General features: G+C 40.1%; 1 long non-coding RNA gene across 1 annotated transcript in view; it reads left to right on the forward strand.

Moving 5' to 3' along the window:
• The window catches only part of LOC137095955 (uncharacterized), a 78,981-nt gene that overhangs the window by 41,226 nt on the left and 20,692 nt on the right, over positions 1-17,063 (forward strand). Inside the window, exon 2 of the long non-coding RNA XR_010909099.1 lies at positions 4,540-4,613. This is a non-coding gene — a long non-coding RNA (uncharacterized lncRNA). The remainder of the gene's footprint in view (positions 1-4,539; positions 4,614-17,063) is intronic.

Below are 17,063 nucleotides of genomic sequence, written 5' to 3' on the forward strand. Positions count from 1 at the left end.
AGTTCATCACCACTGGGCAGGGGTCCAAAGTCATCTACTCTCCCTCCCTGTTGCTACCAGCTACAGCAGTGACAGAAATTCATATTTGCTGCTCAGCAGTCTCTTCCTGCTTCTGTGCCACATGACTGGCAAAGGAACTTGGTATGAGTGAAGGAAGAAAGCCAGTGAAATGGCACAGAAGCAGGAAGTGAGGCTGCCAATCAGCAATATGTAGCTCTGTTGTTACTGTAGCTGGCAGTAACAGGGAGCAAGAGGGCAGAAGAGACAGCCATCCTGCATCTATGGGATGTGATGTGGCTTCCTCCTTGCTCTCATAAGTGAAATATGAGACAGATCCAAAGGAACACTGCTTTAACAGGTCAGTAGTGATGATGCCACCCAACAGAATGCCAGGGAAGCTGAAGGACTCTCCTTCCTCTGAGAAGTGAATAAGGTGTTAACAAATCTTTCAGGTTATGCTATTGTTTGTGACATGTTAACACTAAGGAAATTAAAAGATCAGGAAAATAATTAAGCAGAGTTTGTATGCTTCTTTCCTTTTTTTGATGGGTGCTTTTCAGCTGCTCATTGTACAGGGATGGAGGAGCATGGAAATTGTGAGTGTGTTGTCATGTTACATGTATTCTTTCACTAATCGCTGTCAGAGAGAGCTGAAGAGGATATGTAGGGCTGCTAGTCTCTGTGGAAGACCCATATCCTCTGAGACAGCTAGTTTCACTCTCAGCCTTATAGCGACACTTTGAATAATTGAATGCACATATGCAAAGAGAATCTTTTTAACCACCAAACGAGAGGCCTCCTATGACACTCTTGTTTGTACCATGCTCTCATTTCTGTCCTTAAATGAAAGCAGTGTCCAAATTTTGTGGACCAGTTACTAAGTTTAAAGTTAATATTGTGTCAGTGTGATTTTGATACTCTGTAGTTAAATTCTTCAGTGTTTACTGAACAAAATTAAGATAAAACTAATCTTACAATGCATCTATACTTATAGTGTACATTTGTATAAGTCTAGAAATTTTACTCAACGAATCATATACTACAGATATATATCTGCTATATTGCTACTTTTATATGTGTGCATGTGTAACATATATATAATAAAAGAAGCAATATATGGGTACATATATTGGAGCATCACCCTTTCTTCACACATTCTTCCCAGTTTCCCAGTTGTTCTTTATCAAATTGTTTTGTGCCTCCATGTTTTCACAGGATCAAACAGTTCTACTTTACTTCATGAGCTGCTGGCTTTGTTTTTGGGCAAAACCCTCTTTTACTATTGCTCTGTTACATGGTGATGTCATTTTGGGTGAATAACTGTGACCAGAAATGCAGTGTTGCCAGCAAGTGTCATAGCTAGTGTTGAGATGAAGTGGAAAGGTAAGGGATTCTTCGCCCAGCATCTGAGTCAGGGCAAACATAGATCCACAGCATGAGCAGTCTGACACTGAGGAACCCATCTCTGCAGAGCAGGAGCTGCAGCCCCAGGAAGGTAGGGATACAGGGTCAGGGAGAATCAGGGGCTTCAGGAAACAAACCAGGAGCTAAGTATTACAGGTAGTCTACAATTAAGAACTGATGCCATTCAACTGAGGCGATCCAGTCAGTTGACTGAGAGGAGGGCCAACAGATAGAATTACTTAAGAAAGTGGGAGAAGTAGCTGGAGGTTATATCAGTTAGGTGCTGGAAGTAATGTCAGTGAAATTGTTACAGCATGAATCTCAGCTGGTGAACCTTGACTTTGGTATGTGGAACATGTTTTGGCTTACAGTCGCTGTTGGGGTTCAGCCTGTGTGTGAACCTGAACCTGATTCTCTGATTGTATTTCCTGATGCAACTGAACAGGCTACTGAACATGAATTTGTCCCTGATGGTTTGGAAAATGTTGATTCTGAGGTCAGTGGCTTGGAAAGTGAAACTACGCATCCTGATGGGAATGTTTCTGAATCAAGCGGTGATAGCTCTCCAGAGGAGCTAGCACCTGCCTTTTTTAATGAGGATAGAAAAGGACAGATTTGGAAAAACAGGAGTGAATAGCAGAGTCTGCGAAGGTCAAGCAGATTAAAGGAAAGGGAGGCACAGGCTTCAAAGCCTGGAGGCGTGTCCCGAAACAGTTTCTTTAGTTTTAAATGTCTCTCCCCGGGCTCTCTCGTTAGATCAAGCATCGTTTAGACTGAGGCATTACCTTGGCAGATTTCCCGGTTCCCATGGCCTGCATTCCCAGAGGCTTCTAGTTTCCAAGTACGGTTAGTGAAATGCTAACAGGTTCCAGGTTTTTATAGTGTTGCTTTTGGAATTTTGATCTAGTTCATAGATATTCCTGACTGCTGAATTTTACTGTGGCTTTTTGGGCTTTGTAATTTTTTCTATTTTGTAACCATTTTTCATCAATAAAAAAGGATTGTTTTTTCCTACAGTCAAGTGTGGTGGATTAATATCTTATGGTCTTGTTTCCTGATCTGGGTTGCAACAGTCGCAGTGTTGAAAAAATTATTTGACTTTGAACATTTTGAAAAGGACTTTGGACTACTCTTGTATCTCACCCTTATTTTGGCTGACTAGATTTAGTGAGTGAGCACTGCAGTGGATGTAGATAGCCATTGGATACTTCTGCGATATAATTTCATGTGCACCACTAATATGACCACTTATATTAGTAGCTCCTTCTGATGACCAAGTGAAAGCTCAATTAGTGCAAAATTCAAGCACTCCGTTACCAGGATATGTTTTTCCTGTGGATAAGAAGAGGCATCTAAGTTTTCAACCCAAATGGTTCAACAGATTTTCATGGTTAATCTACACATTTCATGTTCAAGGTGCACTCTGTAAGTACTGTGTGGTTTTTGGAAGTAGCCATCAGAAGCTAGGGGCAATGGTTGCTTAACAATTTTTATGTTGGAAATATGCAATGCAAGTCTTCAAAAAAGAGAGTACAATCAGAACAACTTGTGCTTGGCTGAGAACTTCTTGCTAATTCACAGTGGAAAACGTCCTGATGTAATCCATCATCTTAGTAAAGGAAATAAGAAGAAAGCAGAAGGAAACAGAAAGAAACCTCTGCCATTTGTGGAAACTATTGTTCTTTGTGGTCAACAAGAACTGGCTTTAAGAGGGGGCAATGATTCAGGACCTATTACCTGTGAGGAACCTTTGCACAATTATGGTAATTTCAGGGCCTTGTTGAGATCTCATGTCAGATCAGGAGACACTGACCTGAAAAGTAATGTTGAAGCTGCAGCTATGAATGCCCAGTATTGCAATGTAAATTGGAAGAAGGGTAGGTAATGATAGTATGAATAGGTTGTTGTAGGTTTTCCGGGCTATATGGCCATGTTCTAGAGGCATTTTCTCCTGACTTTTCTATGCATCTATGGCAAGCATCCTGACGTTTCGCCTGCATCTATGGCAAGCAGGCAAAACGTCAGGAGAACATGCCTCTAGAACATGGCCATATAACCCGGAAAACCTACAACAACCCAGTGATTCTGGCCATGAAAGCCTTCGACAATACATAGTATGAATAAATTATCAAAATTTGGTTGAGCTAGTGGTTGCAGTTCTGGAGGTACTCTAATTGTTGCTTCTCATAGACTTATCATGGGGATTTGGTTAAACAGTTAAAATTCATGAGTAAACCAGTTTTTTTAACCTGAAAAAATTGGGGGTGGTTTGAACCCCTAAATCACCCCCTTTGCTCTGGGCTTGCCTCCAACTAATTATGTGGATGGCCAAGGGGCTCCAGGGATGCTCCTTGCCTATATTGGAGTTGCTTAAGTCCTTTACATCGCATGTATCCAGTACATGTCAACATGGCCCCAATATTGGAAAATATCAACAACAAGAAGAACTACTACAACTACTATAGTACTACTGCATACTCCAGAATTCTGACTGGATAGCAAAAAGCAAAAAGAGTTCGCGCTAGTCAAGCTACGTGATAAGACAAGTGAATAAAATATTGCTTATACTCTTAGGATGTGAACATACCTCACAAGTTATTTTCTTTCTTTTAATTTACAAAATGAAATAATTGTTTCCAGGAAGACATTTCTAGCTTTTGAATTTAAACCAAGAGGAATTGTATATGGGTGACCTATAATTTGTGAGGGCACCAGATTCAATTATGGCTCTGAACCTACATTCTGCAAAGAGATTCCACCAAAATGGCTCAAAGCCCTCTATTTAGCGTTATATTTTTTATTTGGTTTTAAAGCTTGTGTCCAGAAATTGTATGTTAGGAAATGAATTCAAAATATGCAATGAATTGCGAGAAAATACATTTTTCTTGACTTCACTTTAAAAAAAATATAGAGCACCATAGTGTGATAATTATATAAATAAAATAATCCTCTCAACTCCCCACAATTTGTGAATGTCAGGTTGCAGCTACCACAATATTCCCTATTGTGCCTGTAAGATTTCTTGCTGAGTTCTTTGGGGAATATGCTAGAATGGGTGATAAATGGGAGAGGGCCCCTTCTAGAGTCCTTGCTGTGTTTTGTGATAACTCATTATATTTCTTTCTTTACAAATAGCCCCATTAACGCTCTGGAACTGAATGGAATCATAAAACCTGAACCATCCCGCTACCATTGGAGAGAAGCTAGAGGTATTGTTTTATGAATTACAAGGCTGCCAAAACTGATTTATTCAAGCAAAGCCTTCAGTGCTGAGTCACAGATGTGTTTGGGTGTGCACAGAAAAAGAAAATATTTCTTCCCCACCTGCCTACAATAAAGGCAATATAACTTAGCTATCACTTTATTGAATTATACGGTGGGTGGGTGGGTATGTACAGTTTCTCCTAAAAATGGCAGGAGAAAGCATTGAAGCTCACTCCCCCCTCCCATTTGCTGGACCAGAAAGCCCCAGTTAAACCATTTATAGGCAAATTTACAAAATAGCAGTGAGAGTGCTGAGCTTTTTCAAAGACTTTGCAGCCTCAATAAAACCTTCTATGTTCCGAAATTAAATGTCACTCTTAGTCTGATGATTCTAAACAAGACTCCTATAATCCTCTCTGTTATGGGGCTATTTATTTTTGTCTGGGAAAAACTTCAAAGCAGCCCATGACAGATAATAAAAATCAAAATTAGCATTCCAATGAGGATTTTTTAAATATATAAAAAAGAATTACTTTTACAGTTTCTCTGCAAAGGAGAACTAAAGTCAGTTTCTTCAAGTATATTTTTAATCTTACTCATTCATCATTTTTCAACTAAGTTTTTTTAACCACCATTGGGCAGAAACAGATTGTCATGAAAACCAATTTCGCCCTCTAATGTTTTTCTTGAGAAAACTTCAGACAGCCAGAGATGTATTAAAACAATCCTGGACAATGAAGTAGCAGGGCTGAGTGAGTCCAGAATATTCACACAAGTGGCCCTTATGCACCATGTCTTGTGAGCTGCAGAACCAGGAGAACCAGCCCTACTGTTAAGCAGAGGGAGGCAACCATCCCAAGAGGCTGTTTAGGATGTCACAACAGGGTTGTCTTGTTGTCTTTTTTCAACTGAAAAACAACAACCTCCCATCAGACACAGTACTAAGATTCCAGACAGTCGGACAGCTTAGTCATGTGACCGGTAACTTTATCAACAGGTTGCTCTATTTTCCTAGTTTCCAGCTAGTTTCCAATAGACCTCACAAACTCTGAGGATGTCTGCCATAGATGCAGGTGAAACGTCAGGAGAGAATGCTTCTAGAACATGGCCATACAGCCCGAAAAACCCAGTGTTCTAGCATCTTAGGCATTCTTGTTTCATCCCTAAAATATCCTTCTCCCCATTTCAGTTCTTTGTGACTTTTTCATTTCAACAAGACTTCAGACTCCTTACTTGTACATTAATAACAAAATAGAGAAAATATGAAGAAAAGATCTAATCTGGGGTACCCAAGAGGATCATTTTACCATACAGACAAGTTAATAGAATGATTATTGGACAGGCAACTATCAGCATAAGAAAAGCTTAAATTCTATTTTTGATAATAAAGAGTTAGGAGAGGCATGTATGTTTGGAAGAACAGGCAGAAGCCAAAGCAATAGATGGAAGAAGAGGAGAAGATGGGATAGGGGACCTAAATACCTCAAAGGCATCAGATCCCATCTGATCTTGGAAGTTTAGTAGAGTATTTGGATGGTAGACTTCCAATGAATACCAGGTGCTGTGTGCCACTTTTCAGAGGAAGGAAATAGAAAACCTACCTCTGAGTACTCGTAGCCTAAAAAACCCCTATAGAATGTATTGACAACTGGGAAATAGAGGGAGAAAACGTGGAGGCCGTGACAGACTTTGTATTTCTAGGCGCAAAGATTACTGCAGATGCAGACTGTGGCCAGGAAATCAGAAGACGCTTACTTCTTGGGAGGAGAGCAATGTCCAGTCTCGATAAAATAGTAAAGAGTAGAGACATCAGACTGGCAACAAAGATCCGCCTAGCCAAAGCCATGGTATTCCCTGTAGTAACCTACGGATGTGAGAGCTGGACCTTAGGGAAGGCTGAGCGAAGGAAGATCAATGCTTTTGAGCTGTGGTGCTGGAGGAAAGTGCTGAGAGTGCCTTGGACTGCGAGAAGATCCAACCAGTCCATCCTCCAGGAAATAAAGCCCGACTGCTCATTGGAGGGAAGGATACTAGAGAAAGACTTAAAGTACTTTGGCCACATCATGAGGAGACAGCAAAGCCTAGAGAAGACAATTATGCTGGGGAAAGTGGAAGGCAAAAGGAAGAGGGGCCGACCAAGGACAAGATGGATGGATGGCATCCTTGAAGTGACTGGACTGACCTTGAAGGAGCTGGGGGTGGTGACGGCCGTCAGGGAGCTCTGGCGTGGACTGGTCCATGAGGTCACGAAGAGTCGGAGACGACTGAACGAATGAACAACAACAGAATGTACTGGTTGCCATCAGCCTCAAAGGCACAAACACACACAGACACACACAAATGCAGTTAAAAAGAGAGGGGGAGGTAAAGTAGAAACTCAGCATGCTAGGACTTTAGACCATTCAAAGCAGAACTTGGACAGGTGATTTTTCTTTCAAAAATCTGTAACTCCACACTTTTCTAGCCAGTGTGGTCACTGCGTTCCATTGGCTACCAGATTCTGGGAGATGTTGTCCCTCCTCCACCCCAACAAGTTATCCAAGGTATGGTACAGAATCCTTTAGTACTTTTTTAACTATAATTTTATATTATGATTCTGATAAAGAATATTGTCCTTTTAGGGCAAAAAAAAAACTGTAGTGAGTCCTATAATAATGATTTCAGAGTTGGGTGGAACAAGATGTGTGGCCTCTGACAAAAAAGCCTGGCTGGTGGAGACAATTTGTTGTTAAGGCAAAAAAGGGGTATCATTTCCAGGTCAAATGTTGAAAGTAACATGAAAGTTCTGAACAAAGAGGAAAGTCTGTTTGTAAGTCCTCTTGGGAAAATATTTAGGAATTACTCAAGCAATGTACTGCAAAGACAAGGAGACAGTGGAGAGAGGCTTCCATAGAATTCCAATTAGTGTGATAACAATTGTGTTGGATGAGGTGGCCCCCACCAAAATCAAATGGTTGGGGGAGGGAGGGAGGCTGCACATGTTAGTGAGTGAGTCATTGTGAGGCCATTCAACTGCCTGCAGTCAGCTTCTCCATTTAAGATGCCTGAGGCATATATGGTATACTGGTGAATTACACTTTATTTTCCCAGTTGTAAGGCTGACACACCATGAGCAGCAACCACCAAGTTTACAGATCTCCAGTGTTTAAATGTTCTGCATTGCTCAATTGTTTGGGAGCCCATGCAGTCTGTCTCCTTGTCACATCCCAAGCAAAGCTGATTTTGTGATGCCTTTGTTATGCAAATATGATACTAAAAGAGTCCTCAGATCCACTAAGGCGAAAAGCACACTTCTATAGAATTGGAAAAGCTCACTTCTGTGTGGCAAGCTTTTCAGATCCTCCAGCCAATCGCCTTTTCTATTTACTAGCATTTTGATTTTATTTTTTCCCCCCACATTTCCTTTCCATGCACAGCCAAACCAAATTTGGGTAATCCCATATGGGATACTTATACTTCAGCATTTACTCTCCATTATATTGTAATTACTGGGTAAAAAGAAGTTGTTTTCATAATCAAAACAGAGAAGAAGGAAACTTTCTCTCACACTCTCTTTCTTGGCTGCAACACTCTAAAAGCTACTCTGATATTCTAAAAGCTAATCTGATATTCTGATCTCACTCTTACTCTCAAGTACATTCCTTGAAAGCGAAGGGCAGTCAATCACTTAAATGCTAGTTTTTACCCATTTAAAGACACAACGATCACTCTTGGCTGTGTTCACTCAAATCACTTTGACCCAAATTAAGCTATACAAAAAGAGGAAAAGGAATTCTTATGAGTCAAAGGAACCTTCTCAACTGTAATTGAATGTGTGTGTGTGTGTGTATGAATGTATACATTCTCTTACAATTACTGCTTCTATTCCATGCACCCTCCAAGGAACTTTGCAGGACAGGTCATAATTTTTTTTCAAAGTAGAATAGACAACATAGTCAAAGGGTTGGGTCTCATATTAACAGTCACAAAGCATCATACCATGGAAAACTCACCTTTTCTTCCAAGATAAGCTTTCTGAACCCCTGAAGTTGATGTCCAAGCTAGTTTGGAAGAAAGTCACCAGAGTGACTTATTTGGGATCCTTTTCAGGAAAACTCTTCAACTTCCTCCATTCATTCTACATGGCCCCTGAAAGAAAAGAAACATGACATTTTTTCTCTGTCAAAACACAAGCCTAGCCTTTTTTTTCTTTCATTTCCCATGTAAGTCTTCTAGCCAACACTAATTTGACTGACAGCATCTCAGTATTACTTCTTGCTGTTGGATATGATGCCCTCCACATTTTAGCTCTTGTGTCCTTTTCTTCACAAAATACTTGACTAGTGGTAAGTGAAATCCTGATTTTTTTCAGAGCATAAAAAGTAATTTGTTTCAGGAACTACATTCAGCAGTATAAATGTATTTCCTGAACCCACTTGTTCCCTAAATGTTTGGAAAGACTCTTGTCTGACTTAGGAGGTTTAAGAGAGTTCAATAACAAAACAAAAAAAAACTAAGCCCTGGGCGCTCATGCTTGTCCTTATTGGCTTTTCTTCCCAAAAGTCTTCCTCTCTTATCTAGCTGAACAACAGTCTCTCTTCATCTAAATTACAAAAGAATAAAATGCAGGTTGCTTACAAATGGCACATGGAAAGAGAGAAGACTTAGTCATCTGAGGGATTATCATGTACGTTCTTCTTGGGAAGTGGAGGAGCCTAATTACAAACAAAAAGGCAACCAGGGTATTGCTATTTCAGAAGGGATGGTGGGCTTGACCAAACCTCCAGTGGCATCTCATTTAGACTCAGTGGTGCTTCCATTTCACAATAAAATGACATCCAGTAATGAGAAAGATAAGATACAGTTCCTCAAAGAAAGTCCTCTCTGCCCAGACTCCATCCCAATCCAGAATACTTTAAGCCATTTGAGCAATAGCAATAACTATCAGTAGGCTGATTTGATGCCTCTTTAATCTCCTCCCCCTCCCCCTGCTCCACACAAAAACAATTTCCCTTTTTGAAAATTTGAGCATGGCTTTCCCAAATGGGTTAGGCCTTCTGAAGACAGCATCAAACCTTCTTTTCCTTGCTTCCCATGTCAGCCTGAATCCTGATAGTTATGAAGCATAAAAAAGAGAGTTCAAAGTAAAATATAAATTACCATCCCCTTCAAACACAAGTAGAAGTCTTATTAAGTCTCCAGTGCTTGAATCACGTCCCATGTCTGTTCTTTAGACCTTTCTTCCTTTGTGAGGCATAAATGGACACATCTTATTGATTTTCTTTCAACCTGGATCACCTCTATTGCTGTGAATATGGCAGACAAATCCTACTCATTCTCCCACAGGGAATGATGAAGAATGCAGACGAGAAGCTAGGGAAAGACTTCTCACAGTGGGGTACCAAGAGTCATTACGCAAAACCCTGAATCTAACTGCTTGTAATTCTAAGTCTTTTTTCTTTTCATCTCCTTCACACAAAAAAAAATGTTTTAACACAGAGTGTTTTTTCTTAAATTTTTCATGAACACTATTTTGGCTGTGGGATGAACTGCTATGAATGTTTTTGTTTAAAGGGAGTTGCATCAAGATGGGACAGGGAGGGCTTCCAGCCCCTTTTAACAGCCAAAAGACCATTGTGATCAAATAGGTAAGCAGATTCCCCTTCTGGACAAAATGTTAGGATCTCATCCAAACACTGTTTGAAGCTTAACATAAAAAGCAAGTTCGAACTTTTTATATTCATCTAATGTAGACACATGGAGTCCCCAGTGACACAGCAGGTTAAACCCCTGAGCTACTGAACTTACTGACCAAAAGGTCAGTGGTTAGAATCCAGGGAGCAGAATGAGATCCTGCTAATAGCCCCAGCTTCTGCAAGCCTAGCAGTTCGAAAACATGCAAATGTGAGTAGATCAATAAGTACCACTCCAGCTGGAAAGTAACGGCACTCCATGCAGTCATTCTGGCCACATGACTTTGGTGGCATCTACGAACAACATCAGCTCTTCAGCTTAGAAACGGAGATGAGCATCACCCCCCAGAGTCAGACATTGACTAGAATTAAAGTCAAGGGGAAAACTTTACCTTTACTAATGTAGACATACAGACCTATATATAGATAATATAGATTGGATTGACTTACCTTTTCTTTTTCTCCCAAGGATAATGGTGAAAAATAAAAATAAATGTAAAAGTAGAAATGACTGGAAGTGCATGGAAGAAGGATTTTGTGCATAATCTGAATTATGTGATTTCTTTAAATCAACTGAATGGCTATTACAAAATCTTTTTTAAAAAGATGGTAAAATAAGGCATGCTCCAAGCTTTGCTTCCCAAAGAAACAGCAAAAGTTAGAAGTGAAATACAGTGGGATGTTTAGAAATTAATCACACAGGCTGTATTTGGGCATATTCCATTGACAATTTCTGAAAGTAGATATATTAAGGGCAAACTGTTCTGCTGTTGTAAATTTAAAACATGATATGCAATGACTAATTTCAAAGCATCCCCCTCCCAACCTTGTTAAGTGAATTACCCAAAAAGATGGATTTAACAGACTTTGTTGTGCGTTAAAGGATTTAAACTGCACCTATCGGTGGAGTTCTCCAGCAAAGCAATGCCAGCCTAATCAAAACCGTGGCTTTCTTTCATGTAGCCATCTACTAGGCTGAGCACCCCTACATTGCAAGGAAATGAGTTTCTCTGACAGCCCTCAATGTGTATACAGCACTTTTAGCTTGTCAGCGCACAACAGATCCCTTATAAAATTAACTCTTCAACATTAACATCAAAGGAAGAGCAGACAAAAAATCTTTTCTCCCCATGCTTATTTTATATTTTATTTTATTATGAATTAGCGTAAATGTAATGCTAACTTGAATGCACCAGATGTGTGACACCAATGCAATATTCTTCTTTGGTGTTAGTGCATTTAGCATCCATCCTGGTTCATCATCTCCTCAAAAGCAACAAGGAAAAGTGCCTTCGGAGAATGTGGAGGGAGGGAGGAAGTCGTCAGTCTATCCGCATATGATTCCATCCTGAAACTCTGGTCCTTTAGCGCAGAGCTTGGAAATATTGCTTTTGGTGATTATAACATGGCAACTGGATCCTGGTAGGGTAATTCTTGGACTGGCTGTCCAAAACAGAACATTTCTGGGCTCTTGCCTAGCTACAGCATAGTCCTAGTTTCAAGGGCAGCAGAAAACAAGCCTGCTTCCTCTTCCTTATGACACCCTTTCACATATTTATACATGGCTATCATCTTCCGCTGTCAGCCCTAGCTTCTGCCAACCTAGCAGTTCGAAAACATGCAAATGTGAGTAGATCAATAGGTACCGCTCCGGCGGGAAGGTAACGGCGCTCCATGCAGTCATGCCGGCCACATGACCTTGGAGGTGTCTATGGATAATGCTGGCTCTTCGGCTTAGAAATTGAGATGAGCACTACACCCCAGAGTCAGACACGACTGGACTTAATGTCAGGGGACTACCTTTTATCATGTCTCTTCTTAACCTTCTCTTCTGCAGGCTAAACATGCCCAGTTCTTTAAGACACTCCTCATAGGGCATGATCTCCAGATCTTTGATCATTTTAGTCGCCCTCCTCTGGACACCTTCCAGCTTGTCAATATCTCTTTTGAACTGTGTTGCCCAGAATTGGACACAGATTTTCAGGTAAGCTCTAACCAAAGCAGAATACAAAGGCACCATAACTTCTCTCAATCTAGACACTATACTCCTTTTGATGCAGCCCAAAATCTCATTGACTTTTTTAGCTGCTGCATCACACTGTTGGCTCCTATTCAACTTGTTGTCCACGAAGACTCCAAGATCGTTCTCACATGGACGGTTGTTGAGCCATGCATCACCCATCCTGTATCTTTGCATTTCATTCTTTCTGCCTAAGTATAGTGCCTTACATTTGTCCTTGTTGAAATTGATTTTGTTAGCTTTGGCCCAGCTCTCTAATCTATTAAGGTCAAATTGAATTCTTATCCTTTGGAGTATTTGTTAATAGCGATCCCTCCTAATTTGGTGTCATCTGCAAACTTGATAAGCATGTTGAACAGAACTTGGCCCAGGCCCAAACCCTGTGGCACTCTACTAGTCACTTCTTTCCAGGATAAAGAGGAACCATTGGGGAGCACCCTTTGGGTTTGGTCACTTAACCAATAACAGATCCACCTAATAGTAGTATGGCCTAACTCACATTTGACTAGTTTGTTTGCAAGAGGGTCATGGTAGACTTTGTCGAAGGCCTTACTGAAATCAAGATATGCTACATCCACAGCATTCCCTGCATCTACCAAGCTTGTAACTCAACCAAAAAAGAGATAAGATTAGTCTGGCATGACTTGTTTTTGAGAAATCCATGTTGACTTTTAGTAATCACAACATTTCTTTCTAGTGATTGCAGACTGCTTCCTTAATTATCTGCTCCAGAATCTTTCCTGGTATTGATGTCATGCTGACTGGACGGTAATTGTTTGGGTCCTTTTTTCCCTTCTTGAAGATAGGGACAACATTTGCTCTCTTCCAGTCTGCTGAGACTTCTCCTGTTCTTCAAGAATTCTCAAAGATTATTGCAGTGGTTCTGAAATGACTTCTGGAAGTTCCTTCAATACTCTTGGATGTAGTTCTTCTGGCCCTGGAGACGTGAATTCATTTAGAGTTGTGGTATTCTTGAACTACTTTATTTGTTTTGGGTTGCATTTTTCCTATTACCTCATCCACTCAGGTTGAACCCCAATGTCCTTTTGGAAGAAGACTGAGACAAAGAAGGTGTTGAGTAGCTCTGCCTTTTCCCTATCCCATTAGCATTCTCCTCGCAGAGGTCCTACCATTTCCTTTTTCTTCCTTTTTCTACTGACATAACCAAAGAACCCCATTTTATTGGTTTTAATCTCTCTGGCAAGCCTAAGCTCATTTTCTGCCTCAGCCGTACAAACCTTTTCCCTACATACTTTGGTTATTAGTCTGAATTCCTCTTTGGTTATTTCCCCCTTTTCCATTTCTTGTGCATGTCTCTTTTAAATCTTAGCTCAATTAAAAGTTCTTTGGACATCCATTCTGGTTGCTTTACACTTCTATTTTTTTCCCCTTGCTGGCACTGTTTGCAATTGTGCCTTCAGTATCTTGCTTTTAAGAAACTCCCATTTATCATTTACTCCCTTCTCTCTGAGTATTCCTGTACATGGAATCACTCCTAGTATTTCCTTACATTTCCTGAAGTCAGCTCTCCTAAAGTCTAGAATTACTTCTCTTACCACTTTATCACACTAGAGAAAAATCCACTTAAAATCCAGTTTCTGCCTCCTGCAGAATTCTGGGGTTTGTAGTTTAATGAGGCTATTAAAGACTCCTCCTTAAACTACAAACCCCAAAATTCTGCAGGAGGCAGAAACCAGATTTTAAATAGAATGTTCTCTAGTGTGATGAGTTTCACCCTTTCATTGTATCACAAACTCTAGGAGCACATGGTCACTCCCATCTAAGGAACCTACCACTTCTACTTCATTGACCAGATCCTCAGTGTTGGTTAGGGTCAGATCAAGAATAGCTGATCCCCTTGTTGCCTTTTCTACTGTCTGGACAATAAAATTGTCTGCTAGACAAGTGAGGAATTTGTTGGCCTTTGTACGCTTGGCAAAGTTTGTTTTCCAACAAATATCAGAGAAGTTGAAGTCTCCCATTACTACTATGTTTCTTCTTTCTGTATGTTTGGTCATCTGGTCAAGGAAGATTTCATCCAGTGACTTGGAGGTCTGTAGTATACCCCCACAACTACATCCTTTTCAGTCCTTGCTCCCTTAATTCTTACCCAGATACTTTCAACATGGTTTCCAGGATTGAAGTCTTGCACCTCTTCACCGGTGTAAATATTTTTGACATATAATGATACTTGACCACCTGCCTTTCTTTGCTACATTCCAATCATAGGACTTGTCCCAACAGGTTTCAATTACACCTATTACATGGTAACTATTTTGTTGTGCTAAGAGTTCCAGCTCATCTTTTTCCCATGCTCTGGGCATTCGTGTAAAGGCATCTAAGCCCGTGGGACTTTCCCCTTAGCTGTTTATTTGAGATTATTGTCCCCTCACTGATTGGTACTTGTTGTTTTACTCTGGGACTAGATAAACTACTGTTCGCAAGGATACTGTCATCCTCCCCCACACAACCTATTTTAAAGTCTGCCTGATCAGTATTGCCAGTTTTTGAGCAAAAATATTTCTTCCTGCTTCTGTGAGGCACAACCAATCCCATGCCAGTAGGCCATCTTTTTGGAAGAGTGTACCATGGTCCAGGAAGCCAAATTGTCCTTCCTGATGTCATCTGCAGAGTCAGTTACTCACCTCTGCTATTTTTCTCATCTTCTTTGGCCCCATCATACAATGAGAAGGAGAGATGAAAAGACCCCTTGTACATTAAGATATCTTAGCTTTCTTCCGAAAGCTTCAAAATCCTTTCTGATATTTTGAAGACCATGCTTTGCAGTATCGTTGGTTCCTACATGAACCAACATGAAAGTGGGGGGCAGTGGGCTTTATCATATCCACCAGACCATATCCCCAGTCATCTCCTTTAACCAGGAAGACACAAGTCAGTACTGGCTTTCCTGATTTTATTCTTTCTGCCACATAATGGATATATTTTCCTAAGCATGCAGCACAAACCATTCTGTATATAGAAAGTTTGTCTGAGAAAGAATTTAAAGAATTTCATTGTATGGTTTGTTACAATCTACTGAGAAACAAACTTATTTGAGAACCACATAAAATGGATGAACATCTCATTCATAAAACTATGGAATTACTAAAATATTAAGGTACTATGTTCCAGGCAGGTTGTAACACTTGGATGAGAATAGCATATTTGTATAAACATATATTTTCATGTAAAGATCTCCTTTCATATGGAATGGTCTCAATTGGTATACTCACATTAAATTAAAATGATATTTAAAACCCAGTGTATATCTAGCATTCTGTTCTACAATAGCCTTATAGGAAAATAGAAATGATGATATCATTCTAATAGCACTCTTCCATTCACATATCTCAGCAGCTGTTGTTAAGAAACATACTGCCACTGAGACCGGAGGTTATATAGAGCCATCACGACTAGTACCACTGATGGCCTCATTATCCATGAATTTAGATTCCTCCTCCAAGTTATCTAAGATGGGCATCATTATGTATTGCCTAGTTTAATTATACACCAGTTGAAGACATACAGCGAGTTCACCATTTCCACAGATGTTGAATTCCAGGACCCACTATGGGTAAAAAAAAATCATAGTTGACCACACTCAATGTTAACACATTACTCCTTGGTGAATTTCATATGGAATGTGATACCCACAATCACTGGAAATCATGAATCTGGATCCCTCTGGAGGATCCTCTGAACTTCATTTTCCTTTCTGAGATGTCCTTTCTGAGATGCTATGAATAGACAATGGAAGCACAAAAGCTGCTTGTCCTCAATCACATAGGAAGTTAACATGATTTCAGGGAGTGTACATGTTTGCTCTTCCAATTAGCACTAATCAATCATTGCTCCTTTGTTAAAACACAACCAATAACTTTGAAGGTCATGTTGAATGGCATGTGATAAAGAGTCTTCAGCAATCACGTCCATTATCTTATAATATGATCCTCTTCTGTGATCATCCAGAGACATGTGCAACTCAACATCCAAGCTGACACAGATGAGTCCCAAGGGTAGGAAAATGTTAATGGTCCTGGAATTGGAATCCATCCCTAAAGATAGACCTGGAGGTCTTTTTCTTAATAGGCTGTCTCGGAACCAAACAAAGTGATGCCTGCTTTCATCTCTCTCTCTCTCTCTCTCTCTTCTCTTTCTCTCTCCTGTCATTCCAATTTTGGGCCCCTCTTTCTCTAGCAATATGGCTTGATCCATGACTATTGACCTTTTACCTTTAGAATGCTATCTTCGTGCTCCTGCCACTTGGTCTCTCACAAAGATAATTGTTTTCTTTAAAAAAAAAAAAAAACAGCCCTCCCATCTAAAGCATGATCTATTTGATTCAATAGAAAAACTCTCACTGAGTGTCACCAGCACTCAGATGTTTCCTAAACCTCCTTTCTTCAGTGACCACTATTCACTGACACAATTTAGGATTTCCAGATTACTAATTTCTGATCTCAGAACAGCAATGATCTAATTTATTACTACTTTTTGAAACTTTGTTTTTAAAAAAATGACTGTTATGACTTGCTATGGCAATTTGTAATTGAGCACTGGTAGTGTAGTCCCATCAGGTCCCATTTATATGATTATGCTCTGGGTACAACTGCTCAGTTATGAATGGCTTTATACCTAACGGTCTTAATTTCCCAAGCTCTTACATGGGTGATGCTGAGTCTTGATGCAGCTCCCTATTACTTGCGTTCTTTCACATATTCTTCACTTTCTAGTCATATTATGCTTAGTACCAGCCATGCACA

The sequence above is a fragment of the Anolis sagrei genome, chromosome 1 (genome assembly GCF_037176765.1).
Source record: "Anolis sagrei isolate rAnoSag1 chromosome 1, rAnoSag1.mat, whole genome shotgun sequence".
NCBI classification, from domain to species: Eukaryota; Metazoa; Chordata; class Lepidosauria; order Squamata; family Dactyloidae; genus Anolis; species Anolis sagrei.